The sequence below is a fragment of the Cherax quadricarinatus genome, chromosome 89 (assembly GCF_038502225.1).
Source record: "Cherax quadricarinatus isolate ZL_2023a chromosome 89, ASM3850222v1, whole genome shotgun sequence".
Lineage (NCBI taxonomy): Eukaryota > Metazoa > Arthropoda > Malacostraca > Decapoda > Parastacidae > Cherax > Cherax quadricarinatus.
In genome coordinates, this window is record NC_091380.1 from 15,494,079 (window position 1) to 15,506,226 (window position 12,148).

At 38.9% G+C, this 12,148-nt stretch overlaps 1 protein-coding gene across 1 annotated transcript in view; it reads right to left on the reverse strand.

Moving 5' to 3' along the window:
- Positions 1-12,148, reverse strand: part of LOC128697319 (uncharacterized) — a 188,479-nt gene that overhangs the window by 112,196 nt on the left and 64,135 nt on the right. The gene's annotated exons all lie outside the window — the stretch shown is intronic.

Here is a 12,148-nt window from a genome sequence, read left to right on the forward strand (position 1 = left end):
CTGTAGAAAATAAAAATTAAGGTAGATTTTACACTAATAGGATTGAATTTAAACAGGTTAGATTTTATGCCAGTAGAATTGAATTCTATTAAGTTACTCATCAATGAAGTGTTCATATTGAATTTTATAGACAATCTTGAAAGTTAAAAGAATTGCCAAACTTCTTCATATTACTACCATATACAACATACATACTGGAGGTATATATTGTCAAACTTCTTCATATTAGCCACCATATACAACATACTGGAGGTATATATATTGCTAAAACTTTATATTAACTACTACATATAACATAAACACAACATAAAACCAGACTTGGTGTGCTGTATTGGTTACATGACCAGACATACAAAGAAGAAACTAATACAATCATGCTTAGAGATCTCTTTTCTTTTAACTTTAGACAGAGTTTTACAAGGTTAAGTTAAGAGTTCCTAACTTTATTTACAAGTTAAGAGCTGTTACCTATATCAACTTATTTTAAACCCTTTTTATTGTTATGAAACACATACAGAACAGGATAGAGTTGTAGTTAACTGTGGGTCAGTGATTTTATTTGTCCAACTGACTATTGTGTTGATGTCATAATGCTGTACAAACATATTCTAGACTCAAGTAATCCTATGAATAAATTATCTCAGATGAAGTGATGTTCTGGAGAAAGCTACAGTGTAATTGCTCCTTGCTGACTGTCTTGTTATGTAGAAGCTCATTTCCTGCTGTCTGCAGAGTGGAGCCAAGTGTGGTACTTTGACAATATTAGCCTTGTACGTAACAGTAAGGCCACCCACATCTCTCTGGTATTGAAGATTCTACTGAAATGACAGATCTGTCCAGGAGAGAGATGAGTTATTTTGCTCTGTTCTCCATTCTGTTGAGAAGTCTCAGATATGATGGGGAGCAGGAAATCCGAGAAAGTGGCGCATACTCAACATGTGAATATACTTATGCAACCTCTACTGTTCAGTAGATAAAAGATACATCTAAGTAAGGTTCCAAACCACTTTGCAAGATCTACACTGTGGTTTCTTTCATAGTTTGGAGCCAAATTTCACCCCAAGGATATCAAGTTCATCCTCAGGTACCAACACTCTCCCATTCATTCTTACCACAGCTTCAGCATTACCCTCATGGTGTTCTTTCTTTCTTTGTTGGGTTTATCAGGGCCACTGACAGCATACACCATATCGAGCCCAGTTTCTCGATGGTACAAGAAAAAATCGTTGCCAAAGGCTGGGCGATGAGAGAAAAAGAAACAAAAGTTCCTTTGTAAACAGTGATAGAAACTTGAAGTTTCCAATTAGATCCAGTGGACACCCTTGCCAAGCCCCAGCAGAGAGGGACGCCAACACTCCCACCTGAGTACAATAACCGGCTTCCCACCAAAGACCATTAAAGAATTTCCCGCAGAGCGGAAAAAATGGAGCTGGCTAAAGTAAGCCGATGAACAGGTGCCCCTCCTGTAGAGTGCCCAGTGGGCTAAATAGATGAGGACAAGCATCCCAGTGAGAACAGGGGAAATTTGTCACTGATACTCAGGCGATAGAGAGATGTCCACACCCAATGAAGGCTGGCACAGAAGTCTACCCTCATGGTGCCTAGAGAACATAATAATTTGTGATATCTCAGGAGCAAATGTGATGTGCCATCATTTTTCCTAAGTTGATGGTGTTCCATATCTTTATTGCTAGTGCACTCACCTCATATACTGAGGTCTGGAGGTCGTGTCAGAACAAAAATTGGCTATAAAATCACAAGAATTACTATAAATTGTAATTAGCAGAACATGAAATTTACACAAATTAAAAAAAAAAGAGAAAAAAGGTATATCAGCAACATTTCTGCAAGTGGCTGTACTCCACATTGCCGTCAGGTGAGCATCCACTGCCAGCTTCGCTGCCTTATATCTTGGTAAGTCTTTCTCTCTTTCAACGCACCAGCCATATCCCACTGAGGTGGGGTGGCCCAAAAAGAAAAACAGAAGTTTCTCCTTTTAAATTTAGTAATATATACAGGAGAAGGGGTTACTAGCCCCTTGCTCCTGGCATTTTAGTCGCCTCTTATGACACGCATAGCTTATGGAGGAAGAATTCTGTTCCACTCCCCCATGGAGAATCTTGGTACGTATCGGCACTAATTTTTTTTCTTATTACACACAGAAAATTGTCCTCTTTGTTTCTAAAAAAAAAAAAAAATATTCGGAGAACTAGTAGTGAAAATGTAGATCTATGCTTAGACAGTTTAAGGGTTAAATATGGATGGAAAAGTTGAGGATTCTAGTGATTTGTTAATTAAACAGAGTTGCAGTTGAGGGTAATGGCACATGAGCTGCCTTTCTTGTACATTAATGGTGGAAAGTTACTTAGGTTTCCTGTCTTTTTTTCAGATGACTTATTCCAAATTTATTACAATTTCATGATACTAACAGTGAAATTCACTCACAAATCACACTATGTATATTTAACTCAGGAAAACTCAATAGTCAAAAATGAGATTAATTTCCATGATTTGAGGAGGAGTTTCACACTCTGAAATAATTGTAATAAGTATTCCCTGTACATTTTGTTAAACCAAAATAGTAAAAAAATACATATATATTGTACAGCCTCTCCTCACTTAGCAATGTACTTGTTTACTGATGCCTCGGACTTACGATGGGCTCCCTGACCAGTATTTATACCTATGTATATTAGAGCTGATTTCCTCTATTCTCTTTATTTCAATGTACAATGATACCTCATCATATTAACATCTCCCAACTTGAACAAATATTAAGTGTATTTTTGTAAGTGCTTTTGAAACTATTTTTGGAGGTCTGAAACAGACTAATCTAATTTACTTTATTTCTTTCAGGAACAAATTAATTCAGTATCGGTGGTCAAACAGCTTCTGGAACAAATTAAGTTCGTATCTCGAGGTACCAATGTACAGTACACTACTGTATAAACATTTAAAAATATACCAGAAATGTTATAAATGGTGCAAAGGTGACATTAAAACAATATCAAAGATGATTGACACAAACTCACTACCATTATAGTATGCTCCTCACTAAGCTAGGAATTCATTTAATGACGCGGTCCTAGAAACGGAACTTTGTCGCTAAGTGGGGAGGGGCTGTATACAGTAAATTTAGAGTTGATCATAGCTGGGCTAAGTATTTCCTCATGTTTGAAGTGTTAATAACATCATTATACACATCTAATGTCATAAGTGCTAACATTAAAATTAATTAAAAAACTGAAAAACAATTACATCTTGAGATCAATAAATTCTAAAACATAAATATCACTGGTGCATTTATACCACAGTTGCAGATGAGTGGTCATTTTTTGGGCCAAGTTCAATACACCATGCAATAATAAGGTCATAACAGATAGCATTCATTTTCGTCTTTTTTTCAAAATCATACTACAAACACTCAAACAAGATTTTTTTTTTCAGCCCATCCTAAAATTTAACCCTTTCAAGGTTTCGGCTGTACTAGTATGGCTTACGCACCAGGGTTTTTGACATACTAGTATGCCTAAATTCTAGCGCCTTCAAATCTAATGAGAGAAAGTTGGTAGGCCTACATATGAAAGAATGGGTCTATGTGGTCAGTGTGTGCAGTATAAAAAAAATCCTGCAGCACACAGTGCGTAATGAGAAAAAAAAACTTTGAGCGTGTTTTTGGTTTAAAACAGCAACTTTGCGCTGTATTTTCGTATGGAATTTATTGTTGTATTCTAGTTTTCTTGGTCTCATTTTATAGAAACAAAGACATATTACAGAAATTGAGATGATTTTGACTGATTTTACAATGAAAAGCATCTTGAAATTGAGCTCAAAGTAGCAGAAATGTTCGTTTTTTACCAAAGTTCAAAAGTAAACAAATCATGCTATGCGTCCAATACACATCAACTGGTGAGTCTAATATTCTTTCACAAGTGCGCTGATATTATTTATACCATTTCTACACTAATGCAGTAGTCTGCATAACAGTAAATCTTCTATTTCTTTGTGAGAATAAAAATTCAAAGTGGAAAGCACAAGAATGTAAGAGGGGCCTGGGGGCATGAATAATGAACAGAGGAAATGTTATTTTAGTGCCATGAATGTCTTTCTTGTTTATTCTGGACCCTATTCGGAAATTGGCATCTTTTAAAATTTGTGTGAAATTGGCAAAATTGCTAAATTCTGACCACTGTATTGGATAGTTGAAATCGGTAAATGGGTGGTTTCTTGTACTCATTCGATAGAAAAAATAGAGTTCTAGCGAAATAGTTATGATTTTTGTCGACTAGTACACTGGAATTGGCCGAAAAGAGGGCTCAAAGTGGGCAAAATCGCAGATGTGTAAACATCGTCGAGACTGCTAACTTCGCGAGATCATAATTCTGTAAGTTTTGCATCAAATTTCATACTTTTGGTGTAATTATGATCAGGAAAAGATTCTCTATCTTTTCATAAGAATTTTTTTTTTTTTTTTTAATTTGGCCGACCCTTAGAGCAAATCTCTGAGAGGGCCTGTCAGCCCTGAAAGGGTTAATTGTTAAAAGAAAAGTTGTTTGGCTTTGTTTTTCTGTAATGCAATTCACACAAAAGACAGTTGTCATTGCAAATCTATAGTTGACCCTCGGTAATTGGCCATAATCTGTTCCAGAATGTAGCCTAAATCTGAAAAGGCTGAAAACCGAAATATTTCTCATAAGAATTAATGTAAAGATGAGCTAGCGCAAGTATGAGTAGTGGGGGGTTTGAAGAAGATTGAAATAGTTTAAAAAATGCAGTATTAGAATATGGGGCAGAAGTTTGTGGCAATAGAAAGGTGGGTGCAGGAGGAAAGAGGAGTGATTGGTGGAATGATGACGTAAAGGGTGTGATAAAAGAGAAAAAGGTAGCTTGAGAGGTTTATACAAAGCAGAAGTGTTATTAGAAGATTAGAGTACATGGAGTGTAAAAGAAAGGTGAAGAGAGTGGTGAGAGAGTGCAAAAGGAGAGCAAATGATAGAGTGGGAGAGGCACTGTCAAGAAATTTTGATGAAAATAATAAAAAAATTATGGAGTGAGATAAACAAGTTAAGCATAGGGAACGAATGGATTTGTCAGTTAAAAACAGAGTAGGGGAGTTAGTAGATAGGGAGCTGGAGGTACAGTGAACTCTTGGCTAAAGGATGCATCGGCTAGCACCAAAATCGGCTAATGGCTCACTTTGGCATAAAAATATGCCTCAGCTAATGCCAAGTAACTCAGCTAAGGGCTTTCATCCCAAATGTGTCCACATGGCCTGAGTGGTCCCAGCCACTCACTCCATGTACCAGCCAGTGTGCCATTGTTTACAAAGCCAGTGAGGATGATTCCACGCATACCTGTGATATATTTTGTATTATTCCAGCATTTTTAGTGCTTGTAACTGCTAAATAAGCCATGCTGGACACCAAGAAAGCTTCTAGTGCCAACCATGTGGTAAAAAGGAATAGGTCAACTATAGATTTAAATAAAGAGATGACTGAGATGACTGCAAAGTATGAGAGTGTGGTGCATATCTCAGAGTTGGAAAGGTTATATAACAAACTCCGTTCAACCTTCGCTACTATCTTGACCAACAAAAAAGGCAATCAAGGAAGCTGTTGTTGTGAAAGGTGCAAGTATGCATTCAAAACAGAGGTCACAAATACAATGGACCTTCGACCAATGATATAAATCCATTCCAATGAGCTTATCTTTAAGCGAATTTATCGTTAGTCGAATTAATTTTCTCCATAAGAAATAATGGAAATCCAATTTCAAATGAAATATACATTTTCCTACACAGAAAAAGAAGGATACATGCACAATAAATATTGTACTAAATGAAGAATAAATGACACTTACCTTTATTGAAGATGTAGTGATAAGTTATGAGAAGGGAGGAGGGGAGATAGAGGTGTATTATTGTGTGGAAGGGGAATCCTCTTCCATAAAGACTTTAGCTACCAATTCCTTTTCCGGGGTTACTTCCCTACTTGTTTTAATGCCACCGGGAACAACTTGAGAGTCACTGGACCTCTGTTGCACCAAAACTCTATCCATAGAGCTCTGTACCTTGCATTCCTTTAAGATTTTCCTAAAATGGGCCACAACATTGTCATTGTAAAAGTCACCAGCACAGCTTGCAATAGCTGCATCAGGGTGATTTTCATCAATAAAGGTTTGGATGTCAACCCACTTTGCACAAATTTCCTTAATCTTTGAAGACGACAACTTCCTCCATTTCTCTCTCCCCTCCACTGAAGCAATTTCCTCAGTTGTGGCCTCTTGCTGTTGCATATGCTCTTGCAGCTCATCAGTGGTTAGTTCTTCATCATCCTCCTCCACCAACTCTTCCACATCCTCCCCACTAACCTCAGTTTCTCAACATCTTCGAGTACTTGCGATCTCTGTTTCAAAAACATACTTGTACCTTTCGCAACCACAGCTTCCTTGATTGCCTTTATGTTGGCCAAAATAGTAGCAATGGTTGATTAGGGTTTGTTATACAACCTGGCCAGCTCGGAGACATGCACTCCACTTTCATAATTTGTGATTATCTCTTTCTTCACTTCTCTTATAATTCTCACCCTATTTACCACAGGGTCGGCACTAGAAGCTTTCTTTGGGCCCATTATTTAGCAGTTACAAGCACTAAAAACACTGGAATACAAAATGTACCAAATGTATGCATGGAAGCGACTGTACTGGCTTGTAAACACTGGCACACTAACTGAAGGCAGGGCAGGTAAGGCGCACTCAAGCCAGACGGACACGTGGACACGTTCGGGATGAATGTTGTTAGTTGAGTTTTTCATTGTTGGTTGGGCCAAAATTTTTACACTAAAATGCTTTGTTAGGCAATTTTATTGTTAGACAATGCCTTCATTGGTCAGGGGTCCACTGTACTCAAAGATGTGGAGAGACTGTTGTTGGTGTGGATAAATGAGAAACAATTATCAGGAGATAGTGTTTCTCAGTCAATAATATGTGTAAAGGCAAGGCAGCTGCATGCAGATCTCATTAAGAAAATGCCTCCAAATAGTGCTGTTGTTGGTGAATTTAAGGCCAGCAAATGCTGGCTTGAGAGATTTAAGAATCATAGTGGCATACACAGTGTGATAAGGCATTGTGAGGGTGCCAGTTCTGACAAAAAAATGGCTAAATAATATGTGCAGGACTTTAAGGAGTACACAGATACTAGTAAGTAAGTAAGTAAATTTATTCAGGTATACACAAATACAGTTACATAGAATTATCATACATAGCAGCATATGTGTAGAGAACCTAGGATAACCCAAAAAAGTCAGACAGAGTGACTTATTTCCATTGAAAAATTAAAACCCCAACAAGTGTTTAATTGTAACAAAACAGGCCTGTTTTGGAAGAAAATGCCAAACAGGACCTACATTACTCAGGAGGAAAAGGCAGTCCCAGGACACAAGCCTATGAAAGACAAGCTAACTCTCAAGCTTTGTAGTAATGCTAGTAGGGATTGCAAGGTGAAGCCTTTACTCATGTATCACTCTGAAATCCCGGAGTGTTCAAGAAAAATAGTGTCTTATCAGTCATCAATACTCTTCAATAAAACTAAGTGTAATATTAGCATTTATTTAAGTAGTTATTATTCATGTCTCATTGTTTTCTTTGTAGGGAAATGTATATTTCATGAAAAAAAAAAGTTTTTTAATACTTTTGGCTGTCTGGAACAGATTAATTTGATTTCCATTATTTCTCATGGGGAAAATTAATTCAGCTAATGATAAATTCGGCTAAGGACAAGCTCTCTGGAATGGATTAATATTGATGGTCAAGGGTCCACTGTACAACTATTACCTAATGAATCTTAACTAGTCATAAGTTTGCCTGTGATACTCCAAAATAGAAACTAATTATTGTACCAAAACAAAACCATTCACATTGCTAACTTTACGAACTGTAATGTAGTTACAGTGAACACCCGGATCGTACGCCTGGATTGGATTGTGCCAAAATCGGATAACGCCTCACTTTGGCATAAAAAAATGGCTCGGATAACACCTAAAAACTTGGTTAGGAGCTTTCATCCTGAACATGTCCGCTCGGCACCGTGAGTGGGCCCGGCCATTCACCCAGTCTCCCAGCCAGTATGCCACTGTTTACAAGCCAATGTGGTCAATTCCACGTGTATCTGCAATATATTTCATATTATTCCACTGTTTTTAGTGATTGTAACCACTAAATAAGCCACCCTGGGCCCCAAGAAAGCTTCTGGTGCCAACCTTGTGGTAAAAAGGGTGAGGTGTACCATTGAATTGAAAAAGGAGAAAATAGAAAAGTACGAAAGTGAAGTGCATATCTCGGAGTTGAAGAAGTTATACAACAAGCCCCATTCAGCCATCACTACTATCTTGCACAACAAAAGGGCAATCAAGGAAGCTGTTGTTGCAAAAGGTGCAAGTGTGATTACAAAATGGAAATTGCAAATACTCGAAGATGTGTAGAGACTGTTATTGGTGTCGATAAACAAGAAACAATTATCAGAGGATAGCATATCTCAGTCAATAATATTTGAAAAGGCAAGGAAGATGCATGATGATCTAATTAAGAAAATGCCTCCAAATAGTGCTGCTGCTGATGAATTTAAGCCCAGCAAATGCTGGTTTGAGAGATTTAAGAATTGTAGTGGCATACACAGTATGGTAAGGCATGGTGAGGCTGCCAGTTCAGACAAAGAAGTGGCTGAAAAATATGTACAGGACTTTAAGGAGTACATAGAGACTGAAAGCTTAAAACCTGAACAAGTGTTTAACCCTTTGACTGTCGCGGTCGTATATGTACGTCATAGGAGATACCGTGTTTGACGTATCTATACGCATAAATTCTAGCGGCTTCAAATCAAGCAGGAGAAAGCTGGTAGGCCCACATGTGAGAGAATGGGTCTCCATGGTCAGTGTGCACCATATAAAAAAAATCGGGGAGCCAGTGGTGCATTGTGGGAATACCATTTCAGTCGTCCTTTTTCAGCATGTCTAGCGGTAAGAAATATGTGACTTCCCTGCAAATCTGGGACTCTTCTCTTCCCAAGTGATGCTCTAACACAGATGGAAGTGTCAATGAAGATCAATTTCATGATTTCGAGGAGTTTGAGACCAAAAGCAATGGAGGAGGTGGAGGAGGAGGAGGAGGAGGAGGAGGAGGAGGAAGAAGAGGAGGAGGAAGAAGAGGAGGAGGAAGAAGAGGAGGAGGAAGAAGAGGAGGAGGAAGGAAGGAGGAAGAGGAAGGAAGGAGGGAGGAGGAGGAAGGAGGGAGGAGGAGGGAGGAGGAAGAAGGAGGGAGGAGGAAGGAGGGAGGAGGAAGGAGGGAGGAGGAAGAAGGAGGGAGGAGGTGGGAGGGAGGAGGAGGAAGGAGGGAGGGAGGAAGAAGGAGGGAGGAGGAGGAAGGAGGGAGGGAGGAGGAGGAAGGTGGAAGGTGGAAGGAGGAGGAAGAAGAAGAAGAATAAGAGGAATAAGAAGAAGAAGAAGAATAAGAATAATAATAATACCTAATAATAATAATATGTAATAATATGTTCCCTTGAGGCATGAAAACAGTTCACCCCATGACAGTGACAAGATAAGGGGAGATAACATCTGATAAGAGCTGACCTTTGATGAGGGTAAACGAGGGTGGAGGGAGGGGGGCAGCTGTCCATCTGTCAAGAGCCAGGAGGAGGAGGAGGAGGAGGAGGAGGAGGAGGAGGAGAAGGAGAAGAAGGAGTCGGAGGAGGAGAAGGAGGAGGAGGAGAAGGAGGAGAAGGAGGAGGAGGAGGAGGAGGAGGAGGAGGAGGAGGAGGAGGAGGAGAAGAAGATGACGACGAACAAACATTTGTCTGTCTGTCTATTTGTCTGTCTGCCAAACTCCCTGTCTATCTGTCTAGCTCTGTCTCAGAGAGAGCCACAAGACTGTCATCATCACCTTTACTCACATCTTCAAGCAGAGTATAGAACTTTGTCTGGATTTTTTGGGTTATCCTAGGTAATTTACACTATGTATAGTTGTATTTATGTGTACCTGTGAGACAGAGATAGACAGAGAGAGAGAAAGAGAGACAGATTGAAAGAGATAGAATGAGGGAGAAAGATAATTAGATAGAATGGAGGGGGAAGCAGCATCCGACCCCATTGTTTTGACAGGTGGTAGGGGGGAGTGAGTAATGAGACAATATGTCATTTTGACAGCTGCCGACTCCCGACTCAAAACAATTATAAGCCACACACTCGCACACAAGACAAGCTTGCTGAAGGGTGATAATAGGAGTTTTATGAAAGTATCTAGTGACTATATATGTGTATATATATTATAGAAACCAGAAGCAAGAAGGGAAGGCAGGAATGAAGGAAGGACTAGATGAAAGGAAGGAAAAAAGTAATGAAGGACAGATGAAGGAATGTAGGAAGAGAGGTGGAATGCCCTCCAGGTAGCCTCCAGGTAGGAAAGGAATGAAGGAAATTAGGAAGGAATGATGACACACGACCATTTACCTAGGATAACTACATAACACAACTGCCTGCTAATACTTTGAAGAAAACTGCTCAGACGAGGTGTTTTGTCTTTGCACATAAAAAAAAAATTCAACAAAAATGCACACACACTGATTTTATGTGTGAGAGTGTAAAACACCATTGTGTATGACACCATGTTTTATGTGTGAGGAGTGTAAAACACCACTGTGTATGACACCATGTTTTATGTGTGAGAGTGTAAAACACCACTGTGTATGACACCATGTTTTATGTGTGAGAGTGTAAAACACCACTGTGTATGACACCATGTTTTATGTGTAGGAGTGTAAAACACCACTGTGTATGACACCATGTTTCACAGAGTTCCACAAGCTGCAGAACTTCTAGGAGTATGTTCAGTGACTGTATATTGGTATATATATTATAGAACAATAGTAATAAACAATTTTTTGTATTGTTTGTTTTTGTAAACAAATTTTGTAAACAATATATTGATAATTATGTTTGTGTGCTTATTGTGTTGTATACAACGAGTGTATATATGTACATTGTGTTGTATACAACGAGTGTATATATGTACATTGCACCTTACTTTGGTCTCACAGGCCACATAAGTTATGTGAAAAAATAAAATAGTGAAAAAAACAACAAACCTTCAAATACAAGTAAACTAAAGTTTACGGGGTGAGCGGCAGTCGCCGCTGTTGCCATATGCGGCTCATTTTCTGCAAACTTCATGCCTCTATATCTCCGTAAGTACTGATGGGAAAATTTTTTTTTGGGGACTAAAACAATCAGAAAAATAATCTTAACATTTTCCTAAGAAAAAATAATTTTTTTTTTTTTCGAATATTTTGCGACACCAGGAGACACTTCAGGATTGGGCCCTTCGACAGTCAAAGGGTTAATTGTGACAAAAAAGGCCTGTTTTGGAAGAAAATGTCAAACAGGACCTACATTCCTCAGGAGGAAAAGGCACTGTCAGGACACAAGCCTATGAAAGACAGGCTGACATTAATGTTGTGTAATAATGCTATTGGTGATTGCAATGTGAAGCCTTTAGTGGTGTATCACTCTGAAACTCCCAGAGTGTTCAAGAAAAACAATACCATTATGGGTAATTTGTGTGTGATGTGGAGATCAAACACTAAGGCACAGGTCACTAGAGAAATTTTCATGGACTGGTTTTATGGAGTGTTTGGCCCCACTGTGAAAAATTACCTCCTGGTAAAGAAATTGTCACTCAAGTGCCTCCTGGTCATGGACAATGCTCCGCTCATCCTCATGACTTGCAAGAGTAAATTGCAGGGGAGTTTAGCTTCATTAAAGTGAAGTTTTTGCCTCCTAATACAACTCTTCTCTTCCAGCCCATGGACCAGCAGGTCACTGCAAACTTCAAAAAAACTCTACACAAAACCAGTGATTCAAAAGTGCTTTGAAGTGACCTCAGACACTGAATTGACCCTAAGAGAGTTTTGGAAAGATCACTTCAGTATCCACCGTTGCATAAACCTTATAGGAAAGGCTTGGGAGGGAGTGACTTGCAGGACTTTGAACTCTGCTTGGAGGAAACTGTGGCCAGAATATGTACAACAGAGGGATTTTGAAGGGTTTAGGTCTAACCCTCAGGAGCCTATGCCAGTAATGGAAGCTATTGTGTCATTGGGGAA